We start from the raw sequence: 12,084 nt of genomic DNA on the forward strand, positions 1-12,084 counted from the left end.
CAGATTTAGTTGGGGTAACTGACACGAACCCAAACTGCAAATAGCCCTCCACGCCATGTTGTTAGAGATGCCTCGGTGCTACCAGATATCTCATTATTGGGATCTTCTTGGCAAACAAAAGTACTATAATAAAATTAAAAATGGTTTTTCTTGAGAAAAAAATCTACAAAAATGTCATTAAAATTTAAAAATATATAACATTATAAGAAAAAAATTTATAAATATAATACTATTAACATTAAGAACTCAGTAATATCACGATACAACCCAATATTTTACAGATAGACTACAGAATGAAAAGATTGCGTTTATTTTTTTGACAATATATTGGTTCTTGAAAATCTTGTAATAAATGGTCTATACGACTTGCGATCAAGATTCAATGTCCGCACCATTAACGGCTGGGCAAGAGCGAGGCGGTGCGTCGCCCAACGGTACGAAGGGAAGCTTAACGGCAGTTGCGTGGGCCTCACGCGGTAGGGGCCCGAGTACAGAAGCGCTATCTCCAGTCAAGTTCTTTCTCGTTTATTTTAACGGTGCCTCTCGCGGTAGTTTCCCTCCTTTCCTCTCTCCACGTCCTTCTCTTCTCCAAAACTCGCCAGCGTTTCTGATTTTCTTGTTCGTCGTCTTTCTCTACTGCACATCCCTCTCTTCTCCAAGCTCTTTCTTCTGCCAATCTCGTTTTGACTTGCTGAGAGAAAGATGTCTTCGTTGCGGAGGTCAGGGGGGTGGTTGGGGTGCTGCCTGCTGATGGTGGTTGGAGTGTTGGTTCTCTCAGTGTCTGGGCCTGCCCTCTTCTGGAGGCTTAAGAAAGGCTTAAACCTGGCGAAGCGTACTGGTGGTTGCCCACCCTGTGCCTGCGACTGCCCACCTCCTGAGTCACTCCTCAAGATTGCACCAGGTTCTCACTCTGCCCTCTGCAGTATGCTCTCTCCCCCACTTTTTTTTTTCTCTTGGGTCTGTTTTTTCTGATCATCTATCTCTCCCGTTGGGGTATTTCTTGTTATTTATTTATTTTTTGGATGTGTGTGTGTATATTTGATCTTCCTAAGTCTTTGGGTGGTGGGTCTTTGAGGCACATAATGATGTTAGAAGATGTTGGTATGTTAGATTCAATTGGAGATAGCTTCTTCTTTTATGAGTGATCTAATGGGCACTGCTTATGCATCTGTTCTACATCGTCCGGTCTCCTACCTCCTTCTAATTTCCGTTTTGTGTCTTCACTAATGCTAATAAGGGTCCGATTTAATGTTTCTCAAATTTTCTCAGTGTTTTGGTGATTGGGCTTTCTACATTACGCATTTGATTTTGGAGTGTTTGCGGGTAGAGTATTTGCCACTACTTAGTTTTTTTTCCCTTAACATTTTGTGAATCAATTATTTCCTTTTTCGGAAAACGGGGTTAACTTTATGCCTTATCTGGTGGATAAAAGTTTTCTGATGTGGTGACGGGTTTTATTACAATTTCAACTTGGAACTGAACAATGTCGAGTTACGTAACCATTAAAATCATCTAGTTGCTACGTGTTGCAAATTTGCTTCCAAGAGTCTATCTAGCGGTGGATCTGGAAATTATGGTATTTAGATGTCGCTTTGGCTAATTTGTTGCTACTGTCTTATGATTTTCATGGACGTGACTTGTTTTTTTCCTCTTTATTGTGGCTAATTTATTCTTGTTTAGATTGAATAGAAAATTTGTGATATCTGGCTCTGACTCAGGAGGGTAATTGAGCCTTGCATCTTAAGTTACTTCTTTTGTTTACTTGGAATTTTTTCTTTATGTAGATGCTACATTTGGTAAAATTGCAAGAAAGAAACCACCTCCTTGTTCAAATTGATTTAATCTTGATTTTCCACTTTCCAGTGTGAATGCTAGTATGAAATTCCAGATTTCTCTATTTTTTGTATTGTTCACTCACCTTTTATTTATTTCCCACAAACTCATAATCTTTCGGAGCTTCTCATCAATCATCAACCAGATCACGTTTCCAAATTTCTATATACTCCATTGGCTTAAAGCATGCTCATGAAACGCAACAAACATTTGAAATACTGATTAGTGTTTCTTTAGTCTGTACAATCAATTACCCTTTATACCTTTTGACCCATGCAATGAACTTCCACAGCCTTATCAGGAGATAGTTTATGCCTAAGTTACATGATGCAAAGTCCTAAGGTGAGGCCTTGTAGTCAATATGCTATCTGAATGTAGTAAAATATGAAGATTTTACGGCAAATATTGATTTCAAGCATGCACTGCAGCAGGAAAGTATTTGGCAATTCATGGTGAGCCTCACTCATTTGTAGGGAATATAAAGCACTTTCTATTATACGCTACTTATTCCTTTTTTAGAACAATATTTTGTTCTAAGATATGAACACAAGACTTTTAGAAACTTCTAAAGTTCATTGGGAGGGAAACACATAGTTCTACTATTACTTGATGCATATTGTTTAGTTGCCAATTGATTCAAGCAAGGGCATTTAACTAAAAATCTAACTGAATACTTTTGACTTAATTCAGTTATGTCTGCTAAAATCATTTGTGTGCAACATGAAGTAATAAGAAATAGAAGTTAAGACTCTTGGAGATAGCCCATGGATAATTTCAAATGTAAAATAAGTAGTTCTGTTATTGAAAGTAAAGGATCGTATGCAGTTTTCACAATTTTGAGAACTTGATGAATAAAATTGTTAGCTCGACTCAATTTGATGGAAAAGAGGGCAACCAACCCATTACAAAAATGGCAGGCAGAAAAAGAAGAGGCTAGTGCCACAAATTCAGTTGGCTTTAGGAAAAAGGGTCAATGACTTCTATGATAGCAGCATCTACTTGGGGCCTTTAATGGTGTACAAAATTTTCACCCCTCCTCTTTGATGCAACCAGTACCAGCTGACCATGCAATTGGGGGTAATGTAATAAGGAAAGGGCACTTTCCTTTCTCTCAGAAAAAAAGAAAGAAAAAGAAAAGGCACTTGCACAATGCATGTTGAATTGTCCCAATGTATAACCATATGGAATGTGCATGCTGGCCAAAAACTTACTTTGCCTTTGATGGTCAGTGTGAATTAAAGTCCACGCTATAATATAGGTAACATCAATGTTGTGAAAAGCGTTGAGGCGTAGCGAAGCGCTCCACCAAAAACTGAGGTGAGGTGTAAGCCTCGAGGCATAAAGCGTAAGCCTCAAATGTTCTTTTTGAAAACTTAAAGAGTACTTTAAAAAATATCTAAAAATACAAATAAATAAAAAATGCTTTATTGATAAAGCAACAACCAATAAGATAGAAAATCTCAAATAAATACCAAAAAAATTATTATACATAATTACTTTTTCCTAACACATAATTATACAAAAAAAAATATTGGTTTTTATTTTCTAAATAAGTTCCTTGAGAAAAACTACAAAGGATATTCACTATGTAACACAGTCTCTTCTAATAGGGCACCGCACTTGCATTCAGGTGGGTGCGACACTTGGACACAACTTCCTTTGTGTTAGGTGAAGTCAACCACATTGAAGTCCATTTCTATCCAAAAGTAGATTAAGTTAACCCTAATCAAGTTCATTTTTATCTATATTATATATATAAATACATAAATGCATAAATGCACATACATACACATAATGTTAACTTAAAATGTTAAAAACTATATATATATATACCCTCCTCGTATCCGCACCCGTATCCACACCCGCACCTATGTGACATAGGATATTCATTACCCTAACTATCTTCTCTACCATCAATGCTTAGTTTTGTTTTTATTCTTACCAACCTAACATCCTATGGACTAGGGGTGCAAATGGATCTGATACAGTTGAATATCCAATCCAAGTTTTGCATATTATTTCCATATTTGAATCATTCAAGTAAGATCCAATCATGCATTCAGATTGGACTCCGATTCGCTTAGCATACAGCTCCACTGCTAATGACCATTCATCTCAACGTATGTCAAAAAGACACGTCGTCAATACGAGGATGCATGAGCAAGTTCGACTAGTAAGTTTGAAAATGTTTTGAAAAATAAGATACGAGGACACAATTTTTTGAAGTTTTTAATTAATAAAAAGCAATTTTTTTGTTATTTTAATGTTAAAAAATGCATTTTATTAAAATAAACCTTTAAATAATAGTAAATAATGCATTTTAATGTTTTGAAAATACATTTTTTGTTATTTTTTTGTCATTTACGCCTCAGACATGCGCCTCAAGGCGAGGCGTGCTTTTTGTGCCTTGAGACACGATTTTAACAACACTGGGTAACATTGATCTAAAGCACATTGTGCAAGGTGGCCAATGCATATGTAGCACTGTAGAGTTAAGTGTTGGCTCATTGAGTAAAAGATTGTGCGATTTGATGGAGCAGTCTGCTTTTTTGCCGAGAATTACATTTTTCACATTTCTTGAGGTTAGTGTTCTATATATTTTTCTTGTAAAGCAAACAAACATTAGACTTGACATTCTCACAATAGATATCAATTTATCCCCTGTAATGATAATTTAAATCCAATGATAGGTTGGGAACTATGTCACAGGGACTCGGCAAAATAGATGCCGCACCCGCGTCGACGCGACGCGACGCAGGATCGCGTGCGGGTGCGGCACCGGGTGCGGTCAACACGACCTTGGGTGCGGTCAACGCACCCAGGGTCATTTTTGTCCACAATTTTGGGCGAAAAAAAAATTCCCCCGATGAAAAGGAGGAGGATTAGGGCAAATTTTTTTTCCCTAATCTCTCCTCTCTCTCCCCATGAGCTCGAGCTCTCCCATCGCTGCCCCCAGCGTCGCCGCCCCCAGCTCCGCCTCCCAGGCTCCTCCTCTCCTTTTGCAGGTATGTCTCTCACTCTCTTCTTGGGTCGACTGGGGAGGGGCCGAGCACCCCCCCCCCCTCTCTCGGTCTCTTGTTGGGTCGGCAGGGGAGGGGCTGAGCCTCCCCTGCTCCATCGTTTCTCGGCACAGGAGGGGCCGAGCCCCTCCCCCATCTAGCTCTTTTTTTGGGTCGACAGGGGAGGGGCCGAGCTCCTCCCTTTTATGTTTTTCTTTTTTGGGTCGACAGGGGAGGGGCCGAGCCCCTCCCCTTTATGTTTTTCGTTTTTGGGTCGACAGGGGAGGGGCCGAGCCCCTCCCCTTTATGTTTTTCTTTTTTGGGTCGACAGGGGAGGGGCCGAGCCCCTCCCTTTTATGTTTTTAGTTTTTGGGTCGACAGGGGAGGGGCTCGGCCCCTCCCCTTTATGTTTTTCTTTTTTGGGTCGACAGGGGAGGTGCCGAGCCCCTCCCCCATCTGTTTTTTTTTCTTTGGGTCGACAGGGGAGGGGCCGAGCCCCTCCCCCATATGTTTTTTTCTTTGGGTCGACAGGGGAGGGGCCGAGCCCCTCCCCCATTTGTTTGTTTTTTTCTTTGGGTCGACAGGGGAGGGGTCGAGCCCCTCCCCCATCTGTTTGTTTTTTTCTTTGGGTCGACAGGGGAGGGGTCGAGCCCCTCCCCCATCTGTTTGTTTTTTTCTTTGGGTCGACACGGGAGGGGCCGAGCCCCATCTGTTTTTTTTCTTTGGGTCGACAGGGGGGCCCTCCCCCATCTGTTTTTTTTTTTGGGTCGACAGGGGAGGGGCCGAGCCCCCCTCGCTCTCGCTCTCGCTCTCTTGTTGGGTTGGCAGGGGAGGGGCTGAGCCCCCCCTTCTCCCTGTGTTTTCGAATTGATTTGAAAATTGTAATGTATTTTTTTTTGTGTTTTCAGGATAAAAATGACGGATAAAGGGAAAGGACTTGCGTCATCCTCATCCCAACATGTGAGTTCTGCTGCTAGTTTTGCTGATAGTTGCAGTGGGATTGATGATGTGGGGCCACTATGGATACATGTAGATAAACTTGCAAAAACTGGAGAAGGAGGTGGTGGAAACAAAAGATTTCGATGCAAGCTCTGCGAAAAAGATTTTGTTGGGTCTTACACAAGAGTGAAGGCTCATTTGTTGAAGATACCAGGACATGGCATTTCAGCTTGCAGAAAAGTTGATGAGGCAATGCGAAGGCAATACAAGAAAATACAAGAAGAATATGAGAAGAGAAAGGCAATGGCCGATTCTTCTGCAGTCAGTGTGCCATTTGCAAGCCACCAAGAAGATGTTGAAAAAAAAAAGTCAATCTAGGAGATAGAGGAACGATACAAACAACATTCAATACATATGGAAGAGAAGAATTGGATAGAAAAGTTGGGAGGTATTTTTATTCTGGTTCACTCCCATTTAATGCGGCTAGAAATCCTTATTGGAAGGATTTAGTAACATCCTTGGCAAATTGTAATTTGAGTGGTTATGTGCCTCCAAGTTCAGAAAAAATATGAACCACACTTCTTGCAGAAGAGAGGGCAAACGTGGAGAGGTTGCTAGAAATTAAAAAATATTCATGGGAGCAAAATGGAGTTTCCATTGTGTCTGATGGATGGACAGATATTCAAAGGCATCCATTAATCAATTTCATTGCTTGTTCGCTTAGTGGCCCAATATTCTTGAAAGCAATTGATGCATCTGGGGAATATAAAAATGCAGAGTATTTGAAGGGATTGTTTATAGAAGTGATAAAAGAAGTGGGTGATCAGAAAGTGGTACAAATCATTACAGACAACGCTCAGGTTTGTAAAAGCGAAGCGTTGAGTTTGGAGAGTGAGTACCCTCATATTTTTTGGACTCCCTGTGTAGCACACAGCTTAAATCTAGCCCTAAAGAGCATATGCAACCCCAAAGACGAAGAAAATTCACAAGCATATGCTTTATGTTCATGGATTGAAGATTTAGAAAGAAATGTCAAAAGCATTAAGAATTTTGTTGTTAACCACCATCGTGCTAATGCTATATTTAATAGGCATTCTGATTTGAAATTGTTAAAGGTCGCTGAAACACGTTTTGCGTCCATCATTGTGATGATGAAGAGGATTAAAAGAGTGAAGAATGCTTTGATTAACATGGTGACTGATGAAAATTGGACATTCTATCGTGTTGATGATGATATGAAGGCTCAAGAAATTAAGAAATTCATTCTTGATGATGAGTTTTGGGACAGAGTGGTATACTTCCTTCAATTTACGCAACCTATTTGGGAAATGTTAAGAGAAGTTGATAAGGATGAGCCCATGCTTCACAGAGTTTATGAAATGTGGGATAATATGATTGAAAAAATACAAGTTATAGTTTTCATGCGTGAAGAAAAAAATCTTACATTGGATGATTCCGATTTTTTTAATCATATTCATTCAATTTTAGTCAGAAGATGGGATAAGAGCAACACTCTTTTGCATTGCATGGCACATTCTCTTAATCCAAAATATTATGCAAATAAGTGGCGGGCTGGTGGTATTGGTCGTGTCCCTCCAAATTTAGACCCAGAGCTATCAAGACATAGAAATATGTGTATGACAAGAGTTTTTCGAGAAGCATATCTTCTACATCAAGTCACACAAGTGTTTGGAAAATTTTCATCTTCGAGATTATATGCACCGACATTATTCGCGAGAGAAGAAGATAATATAGATCCTATCATATTGTGGTCAACATTTGGATCAGAAACACCTCTTCTGCAACGTCTTGCATTAAGATTGCTATCGCAGCCTGCTAGTTCATCTTGTTGTGAAAGAAATTGGAGCACATATTCTCAAATCCACAACATGAAGAGAAATAAACTCACCAGCAAGCGTGCAGAGGATTTAGTATATGTTCATTCAAATCTTCGATTACTTTCGCGAAGCAATGATGAATACAGGTACTAATTTGCTCTCTTAGTTATTTGATTATTTCTTAGTTTTCATTTAAATATACTTGTATTGAATTTATCATTTTCAAATTGGGTTTATAATGCAGACAAGGAACATCCAAATTTTGGGATGTAAACCCAGAAGAGTGTGACTTCGAGGGAGAACATGAATTCAACATAACAAACATGGATTTAGCTGAGCCCAGTATTCCTTCTAATGATGCATTTGATGATGAAGAAGAAAATTATTAGCATCCATTACTTCATCAGGATATACTTTGGTATGTAATTTAGTTCTTTTATGCAATACTTATTTGATTGATATTTAGGTCGATTTATGTAATTGCTTTACTTATTTGATTGATAATTTGATATTTAGGTTGATATACTGCATGCATGATGAATCATATTATGAGTTTATGACAATGTTTACTCTTAAAACTTCAAAATTATATATATATATATATATATATATATATATAATTTTTTTTTTACATTTTTGCCCCTGCCGCACTCCCGCACCCGGGTTTTTTGGAAGTGTCGAATCCCCGCACCCGCACCCGCACCCATGTGACATAGGTTGGGAAAAGTAAATGTATGCAGTGATATTAGTTTTTACGAAAAAAATTGGACTGCTCAATTTCTTGTAGTGTGTCAACAAAGTGAGGCACGGCGCTTTTCTATTATTGGTTATCACAACCTATCTTTTAAAGTATTCAGTTGAGTGTTCAAAGTTGGACCACTTGATAAGCTAAATGTTGTTTGCTTATTTGATTTAATGGTGTCATCTGACCTTGGACTCTCTGTCTTGGTTTTAAGTGGCTTTGCTACTGTTGATTCTGTTGTGATTTGAAAGAACAATCTACTATTTCCATCTGAATATTTTGATAATCTGAAGGAAGATAGCAAAAAACCTAAAAATCTAAAGTCAATAAAACTTCCTTCCTGTTTACTTCCAAATTCCCAATATGTGCATTTGTTTTCTTTTTCATTTTTCTGTTTTCTTTTTGAACTTCTTCAGCCATCTGGAAATTGTCACAAGTTAATGGATTTATTATTTACTTGAAACTATCTTCTTCTTTTTTTGGGTCACCTTTTTCTCATGCTTTCTATTTTTAAAATTTTGCTGGGCTGATCAACCTTTCAATTACAGGTTTGTGATGGTCTTATGAAAGCCTTTCTTTTATTGCAAATTATAATAGAAATGTTGATTGATTTGCAAATTTATCAAGTTCGTAAACAACTCAGTTGAAAGATATGTGAACCTGTCCTAGTTTATTCCTTTCTGGCAATTTAGTTGCCTTCCTTATTATCAATCCTTATCTGCTTTTCATGCTACAATTTATGTTGCCAGTACACTCGGTGTTGGGATAACAAACTAGTATCGACATTTGCTCAGTGCATGTAGGACATAGTGAACGGTGTGACAATCCCATGCTACAATTCATGTTGCCAGTACAGTCCATTTTGCGTTACACACCAGTATTGATACATCATAAGACATGATAACCTACTAATATGACATGAACGCCAAAGGGCATTGCAACAGGTGCAGCAGAGTGAATCTATTAAGGGGTGTTTGAATGCCCCAGACAACAAGTTCATTATTGGATCTTGGAGAGAGAGAGAGAGAGAGAGAGAGAGAGAGAGAGAGAGAGAGAGAGAGAGAGAGAGAGAGAGATGCAAACATGTTAAATGGGGTTTTCAGATTTTTTAGTTTTATTTTTAAATTCTGACCATACAGATGTAATCAGCTCTTGGAGTATTCGATTCTGACACATGGATAGGTTTTTATAAGGTTTGAAAATCAACGGTCCAAAATCTTTGTAAATAAAGCTGTTCCAAATCTAGCAATCTTTGGATAGAAATGGATTTCTTTCCATTTCCTTTGTTTGTAGTTTGGTAAATTGAAGAAATTAGTTTTGACTAATCAATATGACATTGAATTTATTAGGGATTTTTATCTTTTATTTGGTTTGAGTTTGAGAAATGGAAGAAGTTAAAGTTAGAATTCTATTTTCAAGCCTTCTTGGACTACAGACCTAACTTTACTCCATTCTATTTCTTGTATACTTATTGACTGGGTGAATCATAACAAGGCAAGTACTTTTGTTGGTGGCGCATATATGTATTGTATGCCCAATAGTTTAAGAATAAGGTTGCCATGACCACACAAGTAGAAACTGACTAGTTTTTAAAAATATTTGAGTGATATTCACATTCTTGTATTTCTGACAGTGATATTTCCTTGTGTTCCCTCTCATGGTTACCTCCTTGTGATGCCTATCATTTATTTTTGTCTATGACAGCTGTTGCTACTCTGTTTTCTGTTTACCAGACTAAATTTATATTGAGAAATAGTTACTTCTCTTAAACTCTAGATATTTTCCCGTGCTATTTCTGAGATTTATCTACTTTTGAAAATCTCTCCGAGAAATACCCTCGCCAAGAAATTACCTTTAACGATACAGGTGACTATGATAAAAAGACACCTACGCCTTTTTTATGACGACAATTTTGATGTATACATAGTGCCTTCTCCTACAGGAACAAATGTGAGTAACAAGTACTTTAACGATTGTGTGTATTAGAGAATAAACCTACACAAATAGATAAATAGCAAGGCTATGCAATGTTTGGGTAAAAACACACTTACCCTGATTTCGACATGAACATTGTCTTCTCCAGGAAGAACAAATGTGAGTGACAAAATGTCATGTTTGTCAACAAAATCTTTAATAATATGACCTAACAAAGCGAGAGAAATACAAGGTCTATACATTGGTGGGATAAAAAGACAAAGCTACCCTTATGAGAAAACAATATCAGTTGTATATTATGTTGTCCTCAATCAGAACAACTGCAGAGATGTTTTTGACAAGATATGATGTTCATCAACAAGTAAAGTATTTTGGTGATGGCTAGTATTAGAAAATAACCTTACAAAAAAAATAAATATAAGCACCAAACAATAGCAGGGTAAAAAGAGAAAACTACCGTTGTATGAGAAGACAACATGGTATTCATAATGCCATCTCATACAAGATTAATGATGATGAGTATTAGAAAACAAAAAGAGATAATTAGTTAGTAGGGCTATGCAATAATGGGGTTAAGACTCCTACCCCTTTATGATGGCAAAAATTTCGACGTATACCTAGCATCTTCTCCTGCATGAACAAGTGAGTGACCACATGTACTTGAACGATGGTGGGTATTAGCGAATACACTTGCAAAAATAGGTCAATAGCAAGGCTACACAATAATGGGGTAAAAAGACACCTATGACCTACCCCTTTCAGATGACAACAATTTTGATGTATATATAGTGTGAGTGACAACTGGTACTTTAAGGATGGTGAGTATTAGACAATAAACCTACAAGAATAGATAAATCACAGGGCTATGCAATGGTAGGGTAAAACAACACCTACCCCTACTTAGAAATTTAATTGTTTATGAGTTTGTGTTGCCAAATTTTAGACTGCTTTATTTCTGAGTGCTGCTCCTGCTAGCTTATTATTATTCAAATATTAAAAGGCAATACCATAACAGCTGTGAAACAAACAAAATGTTAATATTATGATGTTATTCAAGGAAATTTATAAGTGTTGAATATTATACTTGAGATTAAAAATGTAAGTTACTTTCCCAAAATCAGGTATATAATCTCTGAAGTGATTTCTACATAAGAAACCAATTCTTGTTCTCATGAATGGAATGTGATAGCCCTAATTGCTAACAATACAAATTTAGTAATAATATATATATATATATATAACAACAAACAACAACAACAACAACAACTACGCCTTCATCCCAAAACAATTGGGGTCGGCGATATGAACCAACAAAGAAAATCATTCTGGGTCTTCCACATGAATCATTCTCCTCCAATCATTTCTATCCAATGCCATGTCCTCGGTGAGGTTCAAAGCATTCATATCCTTTCCTATCATTTCCATCCAAGTCTTCCTAGGCCTACCCCAATCTCTTTTAACTAATATATTTTCTCATTTCTCCATCCTTGTAACTGGAGCATCATTAGGCCTTCACCGAATATGTCCAAACCACCATAAACGATTCTCTCTCATCTTATTTTCAATGGGTGCAACGCCTACCTTGTCACGTATCTCCTCGTTCCGAATCTTATCTTTTATTGTATTTCCACACATCCATCTAAGCATACGCATCTCAACTACACTCATTTTTTGAATATGATGTCTCTTGGCAGCCCAACATTTCGTACCATATAGTAAAGCGGGCCTAATAGTCATCCTATAAAACTTTCTCTTCAACCGCAATGGCATTCTATGATCGCACAACACTCCAGTTGCA

Source organism: Nuphar pumila, chromosome 5 (genome assembly GCF_984573655.1).
Source record: "Nuphar pumila chromosome 5, dmNupPumi1.hap1.1, whole genome shotgun sequence".
Classification (NCBI taxonomy): Eukaryota; Viridiplantae; Streptophyta; class Magnoliopsida; order Nymphaeales; family Nymphaeaceae; genus Nuphar; species Nuphar pumila.